This window comes from Cupressus sempervirens, chromosome 9 (genome assembly GCF_028749045.1).
Source record: "Cupressus sempervirens isolate cs-2001-9-10 chromosome 9, ASM2874904v1, whole genome shotgun sequence".
In the NCBI taxonomy this organism is placed as follows: Eukaryota; Viridiplantae; Streptophyta; class Pinopsida; order Cupressales; family Cupressaceae; genus Cupressus; species Cupressus sempervirens.
This window is the reverse complement of record NC_143126.1, coordinates 42334491-42357598: the sequence shown is the minus strand read 5'-3', so window position 1 is coordinate 42357598 and position 23108 is coordinate 42334491.

Below are 23108 nucleotides of genomic sequence, written 5' to 3'. Positions count from 1 at the left end.
AGAGATATTTATGACTTGGGCCAGAAAGGTTTCATAAATAAACATAATAGTCAGAACATGTAGGTTAAAAGTAGTCATGTGATTCGCCCAAGTGGATAATGCAAGCATAAAGTGAAGAGTTGTTTCTGATCGATGATCTTTATCCTTATCAACGAAAGGCACTTCCTCACATTTTGAATTTGAGGGATGTTTAAACAAAGTGGGAATGCACCCTGCAAACACGTATCCATGGTGACATCAAAAATTTTGTTTAGATGCTCTGCAAGGTAAGATTAGTATCACCGTTGATCTTCCAATGATCGACAATTGGTGCAGACCCACAATTTGATAATGCTTGTTAAATAAGGAAAGTGGGAATGTGCCAGCATGACACATGTACTAAATGATGCCAAGTACTTTCTTTCCTAGAAGATGATGTGGGATCTGCTGGCGTGGGATGTGGTCAGACAACATGAGCCCATATGGTAGTTTCTTATTGATCAATACAGCTGACTAGTTTTTATTAGAAAGTGGATTAGTCAGATTGTCGATCTTGTCTTGATCAACGAATGACACTTCCCCGCAATCTGAAACTGCATAGGAAATAAGTAATGCGAGGAAGCGAAATTGTGACAAGTAGCATTGTTTTAAAAGTCATAATGCTTGTTACTTTTTAAATTAGGACCATTCGATCCAGTGAAAATCTATGGATGGGATTCAAACTTGGATGCAAATTGCGAGTAACGGTTACTGAGAGTAAATATGATCCAGACCTTATACGTGCGATTTTATTGCATGATAAAAGCCCATGATTTCACCATTAATAAACCACTAAAGCACAGAGAGAATATCAGGGCATACAAAATTTTCAGAGCTAGGGCATGGAAATTCTTGGTTAACAATCCAGTAGAATTGCAGAAGTTTTCTCATAGTGCTAAAGTGCGAATTTTGGTGGGTAAGTACTCTGTGGTTTTCTAAGTAAATTTGAAGTATCTTCTATTGTAGAATTTTCTAGGGTTCATTCAAAATGCCTCCCCGAAAAGAGTTTACTAGGAAAACAGATTATTTGAAACGTTCTATGCATGATGACTTTCTTGAACAATTCCCCTTATCAATGCATGAAATAACTAAGGGGAGGGAACTCATCCTGAAACATCCCATAATAGTTGTAGTAGAGGGTTTTTATGACAAAGCTAATTGGGTAAGGGATGCTCAGGTTTCCATGGGAGGTCTAAAGTTATTCAAGAAATGGTTTTCAGAGCAAAAACTGGATACTCCTATGAGTAATGTTTGGGAGTTTGATATTGGTAAACTAGTAGTCCCCACTATTTTCTTTGATAGTGATTTATTGATGGACCTAGCAAAGAAATATGATCCTATTATGGGATGGGTAAAAAATCATTCTAAAGTCAATCTTTTTAGGGTTTTCCCTGAGCTATTTAGTGAGGTTTTCAACCTTAACCCTAACCACGCTGTGCATGAAATCATTGATATGGATGATCTACAAGCCTAATATGATGCATAATGAATTTATCTAAGAACAAGGCCACTATAGGAGCATGCTACCAAAGTTGGTAATTTTCCCGTAATTATAGCCAGTACCCCAAAACCATTGTTAAGAAGACATTTCAACTTGAGAGCTCAAGCACTGTATTTTTCTCTTTGCAAGATTTTGGGGATAGATGAAGGTGATCAAATTCCAAGTTCTATTGTTCTTATAATGGATCAAACCCTTCAATTTGGAATGAGTACCATTCTGGATTTTGCCACTTTTCTATCAAAAGAGATTCATAATGGTTTGGTTGGAATAGCAAGGGGAAAAGTAAACAAACCATTCTATTGGTACTCATTGCTGATGCATGTATGCTTATATAAGGGATACACTTTCTTCTCCTAGGGTATGGAGTTGGAAACAACCAAGGATGGAGAAAGGAATCCAATATAGCTATGGAGTGTGGATATGACTTCAAAGCCATAGATGCTAGTTATGTAAGGTTTGACAAATTTTTTGCATCTAGGCTGAGATTGATTTTGAGAGGGGATAGCCCCAAAATTCCACAAGCATTGTTGGAATTGATTAGACCTAAAGATCGTGCACAAGGGCTATTGGTTAGTCATAATTGGGGGGATATAATCCCTTATAATGTTTCAACTGTGATAAGGGTATATGGTTTTATGGGAAAGCCACATGTGTTGCCTTTTCATGTGCCTTTGAAGATTGGGATTGCTGAACTCTTATGGCAGATAGGCACTATAGATGAGAGGGAATTGATTAAGAAGGGCACTTTCTTTCTAATTATTACTGTAGTGCATGATTTTGTCTTTGTTAGAAAAGGGTGGAAGCACCTAAATTTGTTTTTGGATAGATATAACATGGTAGAGTCTCACGCCAAATTTAGTGACCTTGAAGGATTCTATGACCTTTTAAAACAAAGGGTAAGAGCTTCCCATATGGTACATTAGGTTTACTATCCAAAAGATATAATCAAAAATATTTTCACATTGCAAGAACAAGAATTGAGAAAAGAGAAATGGATAGTTTTCAGTAAGACCCTAGAATTTATTAATGCTTTTGACCCCCAGTATGACCCATTGAAAGACAAGAAATAATGGGGAGCTAAAATACAAGCATTAATGAATAATTTTGCTATAATAATTCAAACCATGAATGAAAATAAAAGCTATGTATGTTGAAACACATCTAGACAAGGCTGCGGATGTACAAAGAAGAATAAGCAGTAGAACTGTGGTAGCCCCTGGCCAAAATACATTGTAGAAGAGGGCAGGTTATGTTATGATTTGAAATGTGCAAAAAGCACCCTCTCATTAGAAGCAAAGGCCAAGAAGCCCATCTGCAACCTGCTCTCCAAAAAGAAAAAAATTAGAGTAGGGGTCTTCTTCTTCTCAAAAGGAACAATACTCCCCAAGCCAATCCCCAATCCATATAGATGATTAAGCATCTCTAAGGGAAGAGCTTAGACAAATGGGTGGAGAAGGGGATGTGATTGTCACTTCTACAAACTTGGATGTTGGAGAGCCACAAGAACCTCCTACACCTTCCTTGGACCTAATCATTGCTGATTACCAAGGTAAGGAAATTGACCCAATAGTTGCACAGGCTTCTGAAAGATTTATTAATGATAAAATTTTTGTAAGATCTAGGGCTTTTGCTTAGTTTTTGTGGAGATTAAATATGGGAAATTTCGAGAAAGCCTATGAGAAAATCAAACCTAAGAATAAACCTGACTCACTTATTAAGGGAGAGGTGAAGTCAAAATTTTTGAATGATTTTGCCCAGTTTACTCCTGAAGTTGGGAGGCAAATAGTTAGACAGTCAGGAGCCCTCCTTTTGCCCGAATGGGATATAGAAAATGCAATTGTTTTTGATTCAGTAAGGAAGTAGAAAGATGTTCAACTAACAACTACTAAAGAAATATTACAGGCTCATAGAGGAGTCAAATTTAGTGATGACCACCAAGACCTTGTTATATGGTCTATGGAAAAGAGGGAAAATACTAGGTTGCATGAGTTTCCCACTCTAGAGCATACTGGTACACTGACAGTATACAGGGCTAGTGAAGTAAGTAGTAAGAAAATAATGGGAATGGCTTTAGAAGTGCTGAAATTGGGTGTTGTTGTATCTAGGTAGGAAGAAGATAAGTTTACCCAACTCAATGCTAGGTTTGAAGAAGTTTTAAAAGCATATGAGGATAGGGGTATACAGATACAGTCACTGGAAAACAAAGTGTCTCAAATGGAGAAGATACTTGGGAAAAGAAAGGTGGGTGAATCCAGTGCACCTAGAATTGCATACCCTCCATAGTCATTTGATAGAACAACCCCTATTGTTGAAATATCAGACACCCCTAAAAGGCCCCAATTCTATACTGAAGAGGACTTTGAAGAAGAACAAACCAAATTACATGAGTTGCAGCTAGAATTAAGAAATCAATATGAAGGAAAATTAAAGTAGGGTGTGATGTATTTAAGGGATAAAATACAATGGTCAACCTTCTTTGATCAGTTGACAAGAAATTCAACCCTCATGGATGAGTTGAATAGAGATAAGGATAAATTGACTCCCCTTGCACAGAAGTGGAAGGAGAGGAATAATGATATCACAATTATGTGTATATCTGCCATCCAAATGACTTATCATCAAGTAGAGAAATTTTTTGATTTGTTAAATAAACTTGAAGATTTTGATGATAAAAGGGATTCTTTGCAGAAGAGATTAACACTTTGTTTTTTCCAGTATGTTGCTGAAAAATTCACTTTAGTTCCTTGTGCTTTAGAATCTTTTGATACAATAAAGGAAAAGGAAAAGTGGAAAAAGGAGTTGGATGATTTATTTTATGAAAGGATCAAGAACATCATGAGTGAAACTAGCCACTAGTTTTGGGCAAGGACAAACGAAGAGTTAGTAAAGATACAGTTATTTTATAATGCCTTAAGAAAAGAGTTTGATGATTTAGAGGAATTTGCAAATTCTTTAGTCATTATACAAAGAGAGGCTCTAAATTTTAATTGGCCAGATGATGTTTCTTATAATAAATGGAAAAATTAGTTTGTAGAACAAATGTTAGAAGGTGATGAAGAGGAAGATGCAAAAGTAAAAGTTACCCTCATAGTTAGTAATGAAGACATGGAAAATCCCTAGATTAAAGTAAGTTTGCAAGTAGTTGAAGATGACACGTCACTTTTTAACGTCATAGCCACTTACTCTAAGGATGAACAATAAATGAAGAATTAGATCATATTTTCTTGTTTCAACAATTGAGAAGCATAATAGAAAGGGACCCACCAAGGAATGTTCGATGTAATAGCTTTTTTGTTATTGGCTTTTGTCTTTTATGACCGACATTTGTCAGTATCTTTTAGAAGACACATGTCACTTTCTTTTAACCTGGAGCTTGTTGCATTTCACACTATTTAAGTGAGATTCCAAGGCTAAAGAATGGTCTGAATTCTAATTTTCTAAGTGATATACTTAGTCTATCTTTGGTCCAAATTTTTGAAAGCAAGTTTATGATGTATTTTCTCTATCAATTCTTTGAGAATACATGAATATAGAATGAGCTGTGTTTATTTCTGAAGGTCATTCTGTGTCTATTGTAAATCATATAACATTTTCAAAGAAAATGAATACAAATTTTGAACTGTCCCTATATCAGTTCTTTCTGAATCTTGTCTCCTTCTAATTACTTGGTTGTCTTGATATTGTATAAGTAAAGGCTTGTGCAATTGAATGCAATCTAGTTAGGTTGTATATCTATTTATCACTGTTGTTAATTCAATGGATTAAATAAAAGCTTTGATGAATGTAATAAGTTTTCTTTAGTAATGGAAAGGGTTTTGAATGATAATTTTTTATAAGAATTGCTGATAGAATTTTTTGTAAGGCAACAAGTTAGATCTAAGAATTTGCTACAAACTCTGAACCCCAATGGATTAGGCACTGATCAAATTGATTTAGCTGAAGGAGAAGTATGTCACAAATGGTTGTCAAAAATGTAGAATTAAGTCAATTTTACTTTTGTTTCCTATAGATCTTCTAAGCTGGCTAGCACTTGTCTACATGGAATGTTTTAGCTTCAGTTAGCCACTATTGTTAAGAACATCTGCAGATCTATAGAAGAAATTTTGGCCATATCTATTATATGGGATGTGTTTATCAAGTTATTAAGAATTATGTATGTGTTTGAGGATTTTGAAATGAGAATTAGAATGAAACTAAAAATAATCCTCATATAGTTTTCCCAGTCTTGAATCATCCCTAGGTATACCCACCCTAGTTTTGCAGAGCCAAAATAGTAGAAAAACACCTTTGGTTTTATCGAAGTTGGGTCCAAATGCTTTACACATGCAATTGTTAACAAGAATTGGCTGACCTTTCGATTGTATGAGTATTATCATCTTGGTATTAAGCATTTTGTTGCTTAGTAGTTTTTGACCTTTCAAAAATACAAATAGCTTGGATGCAGACGATGAGTCAAAAAATCTACTAATTTGAAAAATCTATTGAATTGAAGACTCAACTGAGTTAGAGACTCTACTGAGTTGGAGACTCTACTAAGTTTTGAGTTCTTTTACCAAGTTGAAGTTCTTACTGAGTTCAAGACTTTACTAAGTTGAATATTTTATTGACTTAAAGACTTTACAAATTTTGAAGAAATCCACTGAGTTCGAGTCAGAATTTGGTTAAAAACAAGAAATCAATGGTTTTGTTTTCACGACAAATTTTAGATCAATTAGAGTAGATCATCTTTGACCCCTTGAGCTATTTAGAGAAGATTTTTTGAAGTTTATCCTTGCACCGTCAAGCAAAATGACATCTTCCTCCAGTAGCAAAGTGAAGAAAGGTTCATAAATGTTGATCTAAAGTTTTGAACAAGAAGCCCCAACATTCAAATTGTGTCTAGTGATTGTGGAATAGCTTGACCCAATCATAGCACAATCTCAAATTCCTCCAAAGGTACTCTTAATTCATGACATTAGGTCATTCTATCCTTGTTCAATTCATGAATTGGGTACTCTAGATATGAATCTGACATTTGAGGCATTGTGTGTGGATAGAAGTTTGAAATCTAAGCACAAGTATGTGGAAACAAAGTGTTTAACCCACATTTTACATATGTCAAGGGATTTTAAAATCAATTAAACTAGATTCATTCTTAGTTGTGTCCATGACATTAAATTTTGGCTTGGTCAACCCATCCAAATCATGAAGAAAATGATACATAGGGTTATTGGGTTGTTGATGCTTAGCAAAGAAAAGAAAAGAAAAATCATAGGTTAGGTTGCACTAGCAAAGAAGACTCTTTCCCAGTGGGATGGAAGAGGTATGAAGTTGAATGGAGTTACAAATATGGAGTTCAAATTTAGGATACATGTAATTGCCCACAAAATTTATAGTTTGAGCAGGCTGAATAGCATTCCATGTAAAGTTGTTTACTTAGCATTTAAAGCGGTCAAGAAAAATCTATCATTCAACCTTGCTAAGTTAAAGTTGAATCAGTTGAGAAAAAACATGAAGAGCATATGGGCATCAAATACTAATCCTTGTAAGTTTTGATCACTCTTAACATATCTATTCTTTTATATACAAAAATTTTCTCCTTCCAAGGGCATTGTGGTTTGGAAGAAGGATATACCTATTGTATATTAGGTAAATGATTTTATAACTAACATGGGAGAACATTTTGAGAAAATCATGGATGCATATATTGAAACATTCAAGGAGAGAATGCAGAGTAGATTTAGGATACCCAAATAGCTAGTTGATGACCATGAACAAGATATATGTTTTCTTGTGAACTATGACAATATTCATAAATAGGTAGTTAGGCCAAGGGTAGCATGGGTGAAACCTCTTGGATATGAGGTGAATATTGATGATACAAGAGACATAATTGAGGCTCTATCAATGAGCTGGTAGACCCTAAGGTGCCATAGTTTGGTACCTATGAAGAAGCTAACACCGGTATTTCTTTGGAAATCAAGCTTCCTCAAGCCCTATCTAGAGGAAGAAAGAAGGTGGAGAATATTCTAAAGGAAAGAAAGAAATCTAGTTCCCAAGAAGAGGAAGGAGATAAGGAAAATATATAAGAAAAACCACAAGAAGAAGAACCTCCAAAGAAGAAAGGAAAGGTTATAATCACAAGGCCTAAGAGATCCTCTCTTGTAGTAATCACAAGAAGACCTACCAAATCTAGGAAGAAGCTCAAATTGTAGGATGAAGATGATGAAGAAGAGATATAGGTAGCATTCAAAAGGTCTACCCCTTTCTTTGAATGAAGACTGAAAAGACTACAAGATGGTGGAGGTATATCTAATTCTAAGTTTTTCAAGTATGAAACTATATTTAAGGAAGAATATAAGAAAATTGAAGAAGCCCTAGTGGATAAAATGGCTAAGTAGAAGGACTCTCCAGAGGAATTTAGAAAAAAAGTTCCTAATATCTTACTAAAGGTTGTTGCACATCAATGGGAAAATTGTAGTCAATATTTCCAAGGATATAATGGAAAAAAGCCTTGAGAAAACTTATGCTAAATCTATTTGATAAGAAAGTGAAGGAATCATTGAAGAAGAATGAACAAAATCTAACCCCTAAGTTTAAGGGATTCTTGATTCTATCCAAAGTTATTGAATCAGTTGTGAAATCAAACACAATTTCATGGAAAAACATATTTGGAATGCATAAGATTACTAGGGAGGTTGTACAGATAGATGATGAAAAGAATGATGATGATGAAGTGAATGAAATAGATAATGTAGAATAAGATGATGAAGAGGATCAAGTAGGAAGTAGTGATCTTCCTAAAATATATAACATTCAAGACTTAGATCATAAGAAGATAGGAACAAAGGTAATGGCCTCCCTCCTACTCTCTTTGAGAAAAGTCTTAGTGCCATCTAGCTTACAGAAGGCTGCTACCAAGTCAATTGATGTAAACATTATTCCACCAAGCACCCAAATGAATATTGGAGCGAATCTACCTACTAGAAATGATAGCTAAGGTTAAGCCTCAATTGTGCACTAAAGATTAGAGTAAAGGAAAAGAAAATATTCCTTCTACTATAGTAAAAGAAAATGGTAAAGAGGTAGAAGCCTCAAGTAAAGAAAATGATATAGAGGAGGATATAGTTATACTAGATTGAGATCTTTCTAATATTACTCCAAATGAAATTGGCACCCTAGGAGAGCTATCGAAGAAAAGGGAAAAAAAAAAAGCTCAGAGAACAAAAGAAGAAGAAAAATCAAATTCTTGAAGACATTAAAGATATATTTGTTCATGCTCTTAGTATAGAGATTGATGAAACAAAACCTATTTTGGATCAACTTGTTGACTTAGTTCACAAGTTTAATGAATAATTGAGTGGACAAGAAAAATTACTACTAAGGACAAAAAGTAAATTTGATAATAAGGTTTTGGAGAATGTGGCATAGAAAATTTCCATTGATCAAGTAAAGTTATCTACTATTCTTCTAAGTTTTGAGGATTTTGTAAATAATGTTGTTTCTTTATTTGTTAAGTTAAGTTACACTTCCAATTTCACCAAGGAAATAGAGGATAAGTTGTCATAGATAGATACTAATTTGAAGGAAAGTGCACACTAGTTGTCACTTGACCCTGGCACTAGTTTTGATCCTTTTGTGAAGATCAAATATCTAACAAACTTATAGGTAGAATTGTTGAGGGAAGAAGCCAAAATAAGGGCCACACTAACAAACATTTAGAGTTTTATATTTCCCCACATAGATTTAATGAAAAAACATATTGTTATTGCTAAACCATTTATCCATGACAATAAATTTTCAATTGTCAATCACATAATGAAGTTATCAGTTTAAGTACAGATAGCTTTGGACAATTCCAAAGTTTTGCAAGAGAATTGGGGCAAAGCCATGTCCATAATTTTGAAGGTACATATTGATTTCCTTTCACATATTAGTATTGCCTTGTAAAAATGCTTTTTTGACATTTGCATCAAAAAAAGGGGAAATAGGTTATATCATACAAAAAGGAATATATATATATATATGTATGTATGTATGTATGTATGTATGTATGTATGTATGTATATGTATGTATGTATATATATATATATGTATGTGTATATATATATATGTATGTATGTATGTATATATGTATGTATATATATATATATATGTATGTATATATATATGTATGTATATATATATACATACATATATATATATACACATACATATATATATATACACATAAATACATATATATATATATATACACATACATATACATATATATACATACATACATACATACATACATATATACATATATATATATATATATATATTGTTGATCTCATATTGGTTTTGACATTTTAGTGTCAACACACTTAATAATTCTTCAGTTAATATCTAGTTAGAGCCAAAAAATTCAACAGGTGCCAAGAAAAGTTCAAGTGCTGAGTGATGTATAGATGTCAAGCAGAGTATAGATGCTAAGTGAAATAGTATTGCTATAAGTGTTGAGCAAGACAGAATTGCTATAGGAGCTGAGTGAGCCATTTTACCTATTTATATGGAAAGCATTAGCAACTAGTATGTACCAAGTAACACAGAATCAACATATGAGTTTGTGCCTTCACAAACTTAGATGTAAACTATTTTTGGAGCTGACATGGGATGAATCTCAAAAGATCTTGAAGATACAATCAAATCTTTTGCATTACCTATAATAAAAGTGGAAGAAATAAGTGGGAAATGAAGATTTAATATTGATCATAGATTCATACCTAACTTTAAGTCTTCTAAATATTTAAAAGGAGGATGAAGCCCCATTATGAAAAAGAGGATATGCATAAGAAAGAAGTGTATGGGAGAATTATAGCAAAGCACAGAAGGGTGAAAATACTTAGCAAAGAACAAAGCAACATAGAATAATCCAGTTGATCAAGAACAAGAGTATCAAAACCTTGAAGAGTGACATATTAGATCAAGCAAGGACTAGAGTAGATAGAGAAAAACAAGGATCTAGAATCAGTAAAATTTGGTCTTTCTAATACTTTCTAAAAGTTGTATTAGATATGGAAATCATATGGACCTAGGTTGGCCTAGCAGCCATTTGTAAATCCTTTAACAAGGTGACAGTCCAAGTGAATGTACAAAAGTCCTTTAACTAGGACTACTTTTAGTAGGGTAGTGAAATCCTTTAACCAGGTCACTTTTAACAAGGTGTAAAGTCTTTAATAGGATAGGCATTTCATAGGGTAAACCATTGGAAGTGGTCAAACATTGTAACCTTGAATAGTTACACATTGTTGTAGTGATTTTTTTGGGTGTCATCCCCACCCCAATTTTACCTTCTCATTTTGGAGGGTTTCTAGGTTACCAAATTTCTATGTTATCTATTTTCATGCATGTCTTTACTTTCATGTTTATTAGATGAATTAGATGAATATAAATGGTTTTAGTTAAAAGGATTTGAAAAGGTCAAATTTAGTTACTTTTGATTCACCCCCTCTCCCCCCCCACCGTGTCTCTCAGAAGTAAATCTTCCCACTTGTTAATTCCAACAATTTGTATCAGATCCTAGTTCTCACAAGAAGGAGACTCATAGCTTGGAGAAAAGATCTAGAAATGGAAGTCTCCAAACTTGGGAAGATCATAGAGAATTAGGAAATTGACATACAACTTGCTTTACATGCTTTGGAAGAAGCTAGAGAAGAATTGAAAAAATCCTTAAAAAGAAGAAGAGAGATTACCATAGCTGAGAATAACACATAGTACAAGGAGATTGACACCTCAAATCTATTTTCAAATGGAGATTCTAAAGAAGCAGTAATAACAGACTTGATGGAGAAAAATAGAACTCAAGTAGAAGAAATCAAAACGCTCAAGCTTGAACAAGAATCACAAGCCATGAGGCTTTGTGAGGTAACTAAATAGAAGAATAGAGCCATTGAAGATTAGTCTATGCTGGAAGAATACAAGAGAAACCTTGCCAACAGACTAGAAGAAAAGTTAATTGAGCTTGCAAGAACTTCAAACATGTAGCTAGACACCCTAAGTCAGATGATGAATGCAAATCATGAATTAAATGTCAAGGATATTGAGATCTCTACAATGAAGATGCAAAATAAACAACTGCAAAAATGAGCTAAAAAGAAAGAAGGAGATTGTAGAGAGCTTCAAAAACCTAATGAGGCCATCAAGTAATTTGAGTAGCTACTAAAATCACCTAGAACTAGCAATGACACTTCAGGACTAGGTTACATCAGCACTGAATAAGGAGAATCATCCAAGACTACAAAAGAAAGGAGTAACAAAGGTAAGAACACTAAACCTACTTTTCATTTTTGTGGTAAAAAGGGACATACCTCTAATGTGTGTAGGAGTAAGAATTCCCATCAGCGTGATAAACCTAAGAATGCAAGTCATTCTCATAAGTAAAAAAAAAGAAAGGACATCAAGCACATAACTGCAGGACTAGGACTATCAGAACACTAGGATTTGAAGGTCACTGCTACAACGGTAAGAAGTATCTACATAGAGCTTTTGAGTGCAAATCAAAACCTATGTGAACATCAAATTAGGTAGCAAGGGAAGGTAACCAAGGACATCACTACAATTGGGACTATAACACCAAGTATAGCTATCATTATTGTCAAGAATATGGACATATTCCAAAAAAATTCATCAGGACACATTTCAGAGGGAACTACAGTAGATGGTTGAGCTAAACCACATATTTTAGTTGCTTAAAGACTAGTAATATCAATAGGAATTGCCCAACAAGGTCAAAAATAAAGAGGAGGTAGATGTTGAACATATCAAAGGAGAAATGAATAAGATGTGGAAGAAGAAAGATGAGAGTAGCACATCAGATGAAGAGATCACTTCACCTAATAGGTCAAGTGGTCACACTTCATCAAACTAAGCAAGAGAAGGAATAAGGGACTTATTTACAAAGTTTAATCATACATCAATTCCTAGACAAGAAAGTATTGGAAAAAGAATAGATCAACATGAAGAAAGATACAAAGTTAAAAGTTAAGATTTCACAAGTATTGCCAAGTTGCCCTCAGATGCCGAGTAAAAATCTAATACAAGCCGTGTTGATTGTCAAGACTATAGGAGTTGAATGATTAGGAGTCGAGTTGGTAGAGGAAGCTGAGGGAAGAAGAAATCTTAGAGAAAGTTGAGTAAGTAATACTCTAATGGAAGCCAAGTGGTGAAAAGGTAGTGGAAGCCAAGTGGTGAAAATGCAATGGAAGCCAAGCAATGTAGAATCCTTTAGAAGCCGAGTGGATACCTATAAATATACTAAGCATTAAATATGATGAAAATAGGGTATATTATTGTATTTTCAATTATTTTTCTTCATCATAAACAAAGAGAAAATATGAGAAATAGGGAAAAGAAAATCCCAAGTAGATAATCCAGTGAATAAGAAGATTTCAACAACATTCTAGCACAATTCCATTGATTTCGAGGTATTAATGACTATGCCAAGCTACATAATTTCATGTTTTTTCATGTTAAAACAAAGGGAATAAGAGAGGGATCAAAATTGATACCATCCAAGACCCTCTTGTTGATTTTGATGTTAGGGTTATAGCACACAAATTTTATGAATCTAGCAAACTCAACAGTGTGCCTTGCATTATAGTGGATGTAAGTTATAAATTGGTGAAAAAGGATCATACATATGATCTTGCAGAACTGCAATTACAATAGATTAATGAAAATCTAGTAGCAATTAGGAGAATAAAGGGAACCCGATGCAAATTTGGTCCTATTTTGATTTGTATTTTATTTTATGTTCAGAATGAATTTTCTTCTTTTGGAAAAGTTGCATGGAGAACTAATAGATCTATCATAGCTCAAGTTAATGAATACATAGAGAAGATGGGAGCCAATTTTGAGACCCTAATTACTAGTTATTTTGAGGACTTTAAGAAGACAATTAAACAAAGAAACATGTAAATGATGTATGTTTTCTTGTAATATAGACTATACATACATACAAGCTGCTATTGGAATTATAAATGAAGTAACTGAGAAGGGGGGGTGAATTAGTTACCACAAAAATAAATCCTGATCCCTTAGATGTCTTAAATAACTAGTTACTATTGTCACTCAATAAACACATCACAAAAATGCTATTACTCGGTAAATTAACTTGTTACTGATCTTAAGGAATTCATAATTATTAGCATGCATGCAAAAGTAAATATCATGAACACAAGAGACACCAGATTTAATGTGGAAACCCAATATGGAAAAAACCACCAAGTAACTAGCTACCAATTTTCACTCTTCTCAAGTGATCCCTGTTAGGAGCCAATCTTGTTAAAGGTTACAATACACACTATTAGGTGTGAGCCTGTTAGAGGATTTAATCACCTTGTTAAGAGTGGCCTTGCTAAAGGTCTTTAGAACAATTCAATTAAACTATCACCTTGTTAGAGGATTTACAAAATGGTTGTTAAACCAACTCTATTAAGAGATTTTTAAATCACTACTACAATGGTTAGAAAGTAACAATGAATTGACTTAAATATGATGCAACTAAATTTTTTGATTACAGATCTCTATTCTACACCATTAGATCCTCCTTGATCAAATATAGCTTTGCTGCTCCTCAATGATCTCTGATCATCCTTCAAAATTTCCTTTCACAATAATTAGTCCTCCTTCATATCACATCCATCACACACTTAGAATTCCCAACTTGACCTCTTATATATACCATTAAGATTATCAAGTTGGCTCATTCACAAGTTACATTTACCAATAAACCATACATTAGTTGGCTAGAAATATTACATTAAACAAATAAACTTTATTTCACAAAATAATGAAATCCTTCATTGGTTGACCCTACTCGGTAAGCACTACTTCTAGAAACAATTCCCTAAGTTAACCATCTCAACTCGGCTAACACTACAAAATTTGCAAAATCCTTTGGTTGTCAAGTGAACTCGGTAAAAATTCAATTTCCTTTGCTATCCATGAGAGCTCAGTAAGAACTATCTCTGCCAGATTTCCCTTTGATGACCAAGTTAGCTTGGTAACAACTGAATTTCCTTGATTAATCTTGAAAGCTTGGTAGCAACTGTCTGCACAAGGTAAAGCCTGAGAACACTCGGTAGACACTGTAAACCTTCTTTGCTAACCTTCTAAGCTCGGTAGACTTTTTCTTTTGCCTTTCTAACCAAATGAGCTTGGTAGACTCTATCTGATAACTAATATGACATTTGTGTAACAACAAAGACAACACACAATTGAACAATTGTATCCAACAATCTCCCTCTTTGGCATTAATGGCAACAAAACATGTCATAGTAGAATGAAATGTGAGAACTAGTCTTTTCTGATAGAATGCTTCATATATTTCATTATAGTAATCTCCTTCTTTCATAGCAATCTCTCCCTCTTACATAAACTCTCTTTTTCTTGCAAATTTCAAAAAGATATGATAGAAAACTCTCCCTCTTTGGCAACACATGCCAAAGACAACACAACTCAAACTTAAATTTCATTATACCTTAAGTACTAATTCATATGCAATGTCTTCATTACTTTTCTGCATCAACTGATAGATCTTCAATTCTATTTCTATTGATGCATCACTAAAATTGTATTTTAGTGAGCTTTTGATAGGAGAATGACCCCTAACTTACCTCTTAGATACACAAATGCATCCTTAGGTAAAGGCTTTGTGAATATGTCAGCAATTTGTTCCTTTGTATGGACATATTCCAATCTGATTTCCTTATCATGTACCAATTCTACAACAAAGTGATACTTTATAGAAATATGCTTGGTATTTTAATGCATCACTAGATTTTTGGATATCTTGATTGCACTTGTATTATCACAAAACATAGCAATAGGTTATTTGATTTCTTGCTTCATACCTTCCAATAACTATTTAAACCAAACAATGTTTGAATAGTTTATTGCTGCTGCAACATATTTGGCCTTTGCTATTGACTAGGATGTATAGTTCTTCTTTATACTTGTCAAAGAAACCAACCTCTTTCCAAGAAAGAAAGCTCCTCCACTTGTACTCTTTTTTTCGTCAACATTCTCTTCCCAATCTGCATTAGTGAACACTTTTAAATCTAGATTTCCTCCAAGTTTATACCATAATCCATAATCTTTAGTTCCTTTTAAATATCTCATGATCCTTTTGATTTCCATCATGTGATTTTCTTTTGATTTTGCTAAGAATCTTGCTACAATTCCTATTGCAATAGCAATGTCTGGTCTTGTATGTACTACATACTGCAACTTTCCAATTATAGATCTATACAATGTTTGATCCACTTCCTTTGATTCATCATCCTTGGTAAGTTTCAATCTAGTACACATAGGAGTCCCAACTAGTTCGCAGTCTTCCATACCAAACTTTTTCAGTATCTCCTTGATGTATTTAGATTGAGTGATGTAGATGCCATTCTTACTCTAATGAATTTGAAGAACAATAAAGAATTTGATCTCACCAAACATTGACATTTCAAATTCCTTGTTCATTTGTTCTAAAAATTCTTTACAAAGATCATCATTTTCTTTTGAATGACTTGCATTGTTATCCTTTTGTGTTTTAACTTCTGGTTCTAGTTCTGGTTGCTCGGGCTTGGTAGCTATTGATTCGGTAGCTTATGTTTGCAACTCGGGTCCTTGCAACTTGGTAGGCATTATCTTGGTTTGAACTTCCTACAACTTAGTTACAAAAGACTCTGGAGTAGAAGATTTCTGAATGACAGGTGTACCTAGCACTATATCAGGTTCAATGAAAACAAATCTCTTATAGTCTTTAGGTTCCCTTTTTCTTTCTTCATCAGTTCTTCCGACAAGCTCATTAAATTTTACATGTGCACTTTCTATGACTTTGTGAGTAGATAAATTCAAACATCTATATGCTTTACTTTTGCAAGAATATCCCAAAAATATTCCTTCATCACTGTTCACATTAAATTTTTCTTTTCTAAATTTTTTCAAAATGTAACATTTTCTTCCAAATACTTTTAGGTAACTTACATTGGGTTTGTAGCCATACCATAACCGATAGGGGGTTTTGAATGAGTCCTTCTTCAGCTATACTCAGTTCAAGGTATGAACTGTAGTGTTGATAGCTTCCTTCTAGTATTTCATAGCAATGCGCTTTTCAATCATTAAGGTTCTTGCACAGTCCATGATAGACGTGTTCCTTCTTTTAGCTATTCCATTTTGTTTAGGAGTTCTAGGTGTTGAAACCTATCTTTTGATTCCCCTTTCAATGCAAAATTTATTGAACTCACGTGAAATGAATTCACCACCTCTGTTTGACCTCAAACATTTTAGTCTTTTGCCTGTTTCCTTCTCTACTCTAGCCAAATACCATTTGAACTTTTCAAATGCTTCTGATTTCTCTCTTAGGTACATGCTAATCATCATTCTTGAGTAATCATCAACAAAAAGAATAAAGAATTTTTCACCAGTATAACTTTCAATGCCAATAGGTCCACACAAATTAGTATGTACAATTTCTAAAATTTCTTTAGATTGATAGTTCTTTCTTTCAAAGCTAGTATTTCCCATCTTGCCAATTTGAAAATTCTTGCATAGACTAACCTCGGGTTTCTTTATGTTAGGAAGGCCTCTTACTTTCCTAAATTTACTTATTTTTACCAAGTTATCAAAGTTCACATGACACAACCTCCTATGCCATAACCAAATTTTCTCAACTTGAGCAATAAAACATGAACATTCACCAAGTTCAAGATAGAACAAGTTACCTTTTGTTTGAGTGCCTGATCTAATCAGCTTTCCTTTTCCATCCAACAGTCTTTCTTTTCCATGCATGAACTCTACTTTGAATCCATTATTGCGTAGTTGTGTCACACTCAATAGATTGTGTTTTAGTCCTTCTACCCAATATGCATTATCACATACAAGTTCTTTGGTTAGAGGGATTCTTCCTTTCCTTTTATGCAACAAGGTTCATTATTACCAAATCTCACACTACCACCATCATATTCTTCAAAATGTTCAAACTTAGTTCTATCACCAGTCATGTGATGAAAACAACCACTATCTATAATCCATGTTTCATTTTTTCTTACATGAGAAATGAGTGCCATATCTTCATCATTATCAGATTCATCCTTTAGAGTAATGTAAACAATTTCATCTTCTTCTTCTTCATCAGAATCATTAGAATCTTTAGCCATGCAACATGTTTTTTTTACCTTTATCCTTGAATAATTTGAAGTCTTTCTTGCCATTGCACTTGTGACCTTTCTTCTCATCCTTGTTCTACTTATTTGGGCACCTAGTAGCAATATGTCCAATTTCTTCACAAGAAAAATAAATTAGAGGAACCTTGCCTTTGTATTTCTCTTTGCCTCTTGAATATTTCCTTGCTAGCAAAGCTTCAACCACCTCAAGATCACTATCTAAACTCTAGTTAATTCTTCATCACTATCTAACTAAGGATCCTTTATCTTTTTTCCTTTCTCCTTGAGTGAAAGCTTGGCTTCAAATGCTAATTCAATGTTCTTGGTAGCTAGAACATAATTATCATAGTTTTCTAGCTTGAATGCAGTCAATCTTCCAACTATGGCCTCTAAATTTATCTTATGATTTGCTTCACATCTTCTTTCTTGAATTATAGAGATTCTAATTAAATAAATAAGAAGTAGAGTTTAAATAACTTTACTTATAATTGTCTCTTCCTTGATATCTCCTCTAGATGCTTTGATTGTACTAACACTTGTTTTAACTCTTTCAACATATTTTTCTATGTTTTCATCCTCTCTCATCTTCATCTAATCAAATTTTCCTCTCAAACTTTTTTCTTTAGCTCTTCTTACATTTTCATCACCTCCATAGATCTCCTTTAGTTTGTTCCACATTTCAAAGGCAGTTTTGCAATCCTTGATATCATCAAATTCTTCATAACTTAGAGAAGATGCAATATCTATCATCATGTTGTTGAGTCTTCTTTTCAGTAATATCATTGATAGATAATGTACCAGCAGGTTTTGCATATTTTTCATCAAAGTACTTCAGCCCTGAGTCACCAATAGAAGCCAGATGAAGTCTCATCAATCCCTGCCATGCTAAGAAGTTATCCCTATTAAGTCTTGGAATTTCCCTCTTGTAAGATATCCTGATCTTTAGCTTAGATCCTTGATGCAAGCACCAAGAGCTTTGGTACCAATTGTTGGAATTATAAATGAAGTAACAAAGAGGCGGGGTGAATTAGTTACCACAAAAATAAATCCTAATCCCTTAGATGACTTAAATAACTAGTTACTACTGTCACTTGGTAAACACATCACAAAAATGTTGTAACTCGATAAATTAACTTGTTACTGATCTTTAGGCATTCATAATTATTAGCATGCATGCAAAAGTAAATATCATGAACACGAGACACCAAATTTAATGTGGAAACCCAATATGGGAAAAATCACCAAGTAACTAGCTACAAATTTTCATTCTTTTGAAGTGAGCCCTATTAGGAGTCAACCTTGTTGAAGGTTACAATACACACTATTAGGTGTGACCCTATTAGAGGATTTAATCACCCTATTAAGAGTGGCCTTGCTAGAGGTCTTTAGAGCAATTCAATTGAACTGTCACCTTGTTAGTAGATTTATAGAATGGCTATTAAACCAACTCTATTAAGAGATTTTGAAATCACTGCTACAATGGTTAGAAAGTAACAATGAATTGACCTAAATATGATGCAACTGAATTTTTTGATTACAAATCTCTATTTTGCACCATTAGATCCTCCTCAATCAAATATATCTTTGGTATTCCTCAATGATCTTTGATCATCCTTCAAAATTTTCTTTCACAATAATCAATCCTCCTTCATATCACATCCATCACACACTTAGAATTTTCAACTTGACCTCTTATATTTACCATTCAGATTATCAAGTCGACTCATTCACAAGTTACATTTACCAATAAACCATACATCAGTTGGCTACAAATATTACATTAAACAAATAAATATTATTTCACAAAAAATTGAAATCCTTCATTGGTTGACCCTACTCAGTAAGCACTACTTCTAGAAACAATTCCCTGAGTTAACCATCTCAACACGGTTAACACTGCAAAATTTGCAAAATCCTTTGGCTACCGAGTGAACTCAATAAAATCTAAATTTCCTTCACTGTCCATGAGAGCTCAGTAAGAATTGTCTTTTCCATATTTCCCTTTGATGATTGAGTTAGCTCAGTAACAATTGAATTTCCTTGCTTAATCTTGAAAGCTCAGTAGCAACTATCTACACAAGGTAAAGCTTGAGAACACTTGGTAGACACTATAAACCTCCTTTGCTAACCTTTTGAGCTTGGTAGACTCTGGGTAAAAGCATAGATCTGTTTCACCGTTTGTGATACAAAAACCTGTTTTGGTCAAATCTCATTTCTCTATCAAAACTCAATTTAAAAAAAAAAACTAAAAATACCCTTTTATAGATTTCAGATTCAATATCATCATTATATAAATTTTTGAGTGTTTTGATTAGTTATAATATGTTATAATCTAAAAATATTATAAGTTGATATTTCAACATTTCAGAAGATGCTCTCTCAAAAAATGAAAAAAATAGTAAATCATATCAAAAAAATAAAAAATATTTATTTATCACTAGAGGAGAGAATCCTCTTCATGAATATGTAATTTTTTTTCAAGAAGGTATAGATTTGATAGGGAAGTTTTGACGGGAGGAAAAAACTGTTGGATTCTGAGAAGGTCGAACTTGAGTACTTATAACAAAGAAAATATACATCAAAAATAATTATTTCTTTTTTTTGTGCACTAGCTATACATGTCATCTATAAAATATTTTCAAATCATAACAAAAAAAGATGATTTGCACATACTTGTTTGACGGGAACTACGTCCTATACTTTTTACAGTTAAAAAAGGGACTTCAAAATAAAATAAAATGAATAAAGTCTTAGTCAAAAAAATAATAAAAATTATAGGCATAAAATTCATAAAATTCTACACATTTCATCAGTTTACATCATCTTCATATTTTAAACGCAAATACCATTTTTTTTGTCATTAATGTTGAACTGTCACATTTTGATATCACTTTTCTTTATAAAAGGTGACATAGGTTTGTGCTTTTACCCCTCTATCTTTTATCCTTCTGAACAACTGAGCTTTGAACAACACATAATTGAACAATTATATCCAACAACTACCATACTAAGAGTGAGACAGGTAAGGTCTCTTGGGCATGAAATAAACATAGATGAAGCATCAGCAAAAATAACTACATTATTAGTAGAAGAAGATGACAAGGATGCAAAACATTTTGGAACTTATCACATGGTGAGATCAAAAGTGGACTTGGAGTTGAAGACTACCTCCACTCTAAAAAAGAAGGACAAGCTAGTTATGAAGCTAAAAGATAAATTTGGGGAAGGTACTATAGAAGAAGCAGAAGAAGAAGGTGAAGATGTCGAGGGTGATGAAGGAGAACAAGATCAAGGGCCACTTGCCTTAACCCAAGGTATGGGAGAAGATTCAAATGAGGAGGAAGGTGTCAAGCAAGAAGTGCCAAAGGCTGAGCCAAAGAAGAGAAAGGCTCAAAAATAGCCAACTACACAACCCAAGGGAAAGAAGAAGGCTACAAAGCCAAGTCTAGCCAAGCCAACTACAAGGGATGACACCAAGGCTATAACACAAGGGACAAAAGAAAAGGGAAAAAAAAAGGCAACATAACAAGAAGGGACTGCAGAGAAAAAGAAAAGAAGAAGATATGTTGCCCTCCTGAATCAGACAAAGAAAGAATAGAGTCTGATGAAGATCAATTCAAATGGGTAAGTCATTCTACCACATCTAAATTAGAAGGTATTTGTAATAATATAAGAGACAATGCTGATTTAAATAGTCTAAAGACTATAGGTTTCAATAAGTTGTTAAAGGAACAATAGAACATAGTGGAAGAGTCCATCTATACTATGATGGCTAAGTTCAAGACTACCCCACTTGAACAAGATAACTCAATGCCTAAGGAGATAAGCTCATTAATTGATAATAAGTGGCATTATTGTCTCAAAATGGAGAAAGAAATAAGGGATTCTACATTGGCTCATGTAATGCCAAACCTTACTAAAGGTCAAATAATAAAAGCTAGTAAGAAGCGTGGGAGAAAATTTGCACCCAAATATAGAGCCTTCAAAATTTTGTAGAACCAAATAGAAGATGTTGTCCAAAAGTCCACACAAATGTGAAAATTAATATATGGATTAAAAACTATGAAAGAAGGGCAAGAAGACCCAATTGAAGGTAGAAATGATGAAGAAGAAGGAGAAAAAGAGAAAGATGAGGAAGGAGAAAAGGAAAAAGATGAGGAAGAAGAAAAAGAGATAGAAGAGGAGATAGTGGAGAAGACACATGGTGGAGAGGCAATAGTTGGGGAATGGTAGGAAGAATAGAGTGTCCACGACACCCAATTGCCACCACCAAGTCCTCCACATAAAAAAACCTATAGATATGGTAATTGTGAAGGATGTTCCTGATACTTCAACTTAGAACATCAATCCTTTAACTGTAGAGAATCTCAAAAATATTCTTCACCAATCTACATTGAAAGCACAACTTTGTACAAATCCAATTTAGGTGAGTGTTGATGAGTTACAAAAGGTTGTAGCAGAGATAACAAGGGAGAAAGAAAGCACACGCAAAAAATCTACACAACCTCCCACAAATATAGTACATCAACCCAAAGAGCAAGAAGAACAAGAAAAAATTGCAAAGGTTGATAGTATAGTTACAATAGAAACAATTGCCAAGGAGCAAGAAAAGGAACAAATAGGGCAAGATGTTCCTATTACACAAATTCAAGGTGCACCTGCTCAAATTATCATTATTGATCAAGGTAGTAGAGAAGAGGAGAAAGAATAAGAGAAAACCCCTAAGGAGAAAGAGGCAATATAAACATTGGTGAACTTTCCAACCTTGGAGACTCCTAATAAGAAGCAAAGAACTGATGCAATAGCATTGCAGATTTTAGCACTAGGGTCAAGCTCCACCAAGGTTGCAAGGGTACTTCACTATGGAGACCCCGCACTTGATCAAGAAATATGAACGTACAATAGATAAATGAAGTGCAAGAGGCACTAGAAAGTAGGAAGAGACAAGAGATACTCAAAAATAAGTATAGGTAGAAGCAAGCACTAGTGGAACTCAAAGAAATATTTCTTGATGCATTCAACTTGAAAGTACCTAATGAAACCTAGCCCATCATGGAGCAATTATCCAACATTGTGGACTAAGTACAGAATGAAGACCTAGAAATTAATGTTAAATTATTAGAATAGTCAGAAAAGAAGTTTCAGATGAAAGTGAATGAGAAAATATCAAGTGAAATAACACTTTCACAATTTAAATTGGCTAAGAAGATTGAAAAGGAAAAAACCGTACTTGGGAATGTATTCTCATTGTACACCAAGTTGTGTGATTCATCCTATTTCACATAGGCAACTAGCCAAAGGATACTAAGCTTGGAATGAAATCTAAAGATTTCTAGCACTCAGCTACCCAAAGATCCATCTCAGAGTGAGAATAATTTTGTAGCTACACTTCACACACAAAAAGAGTT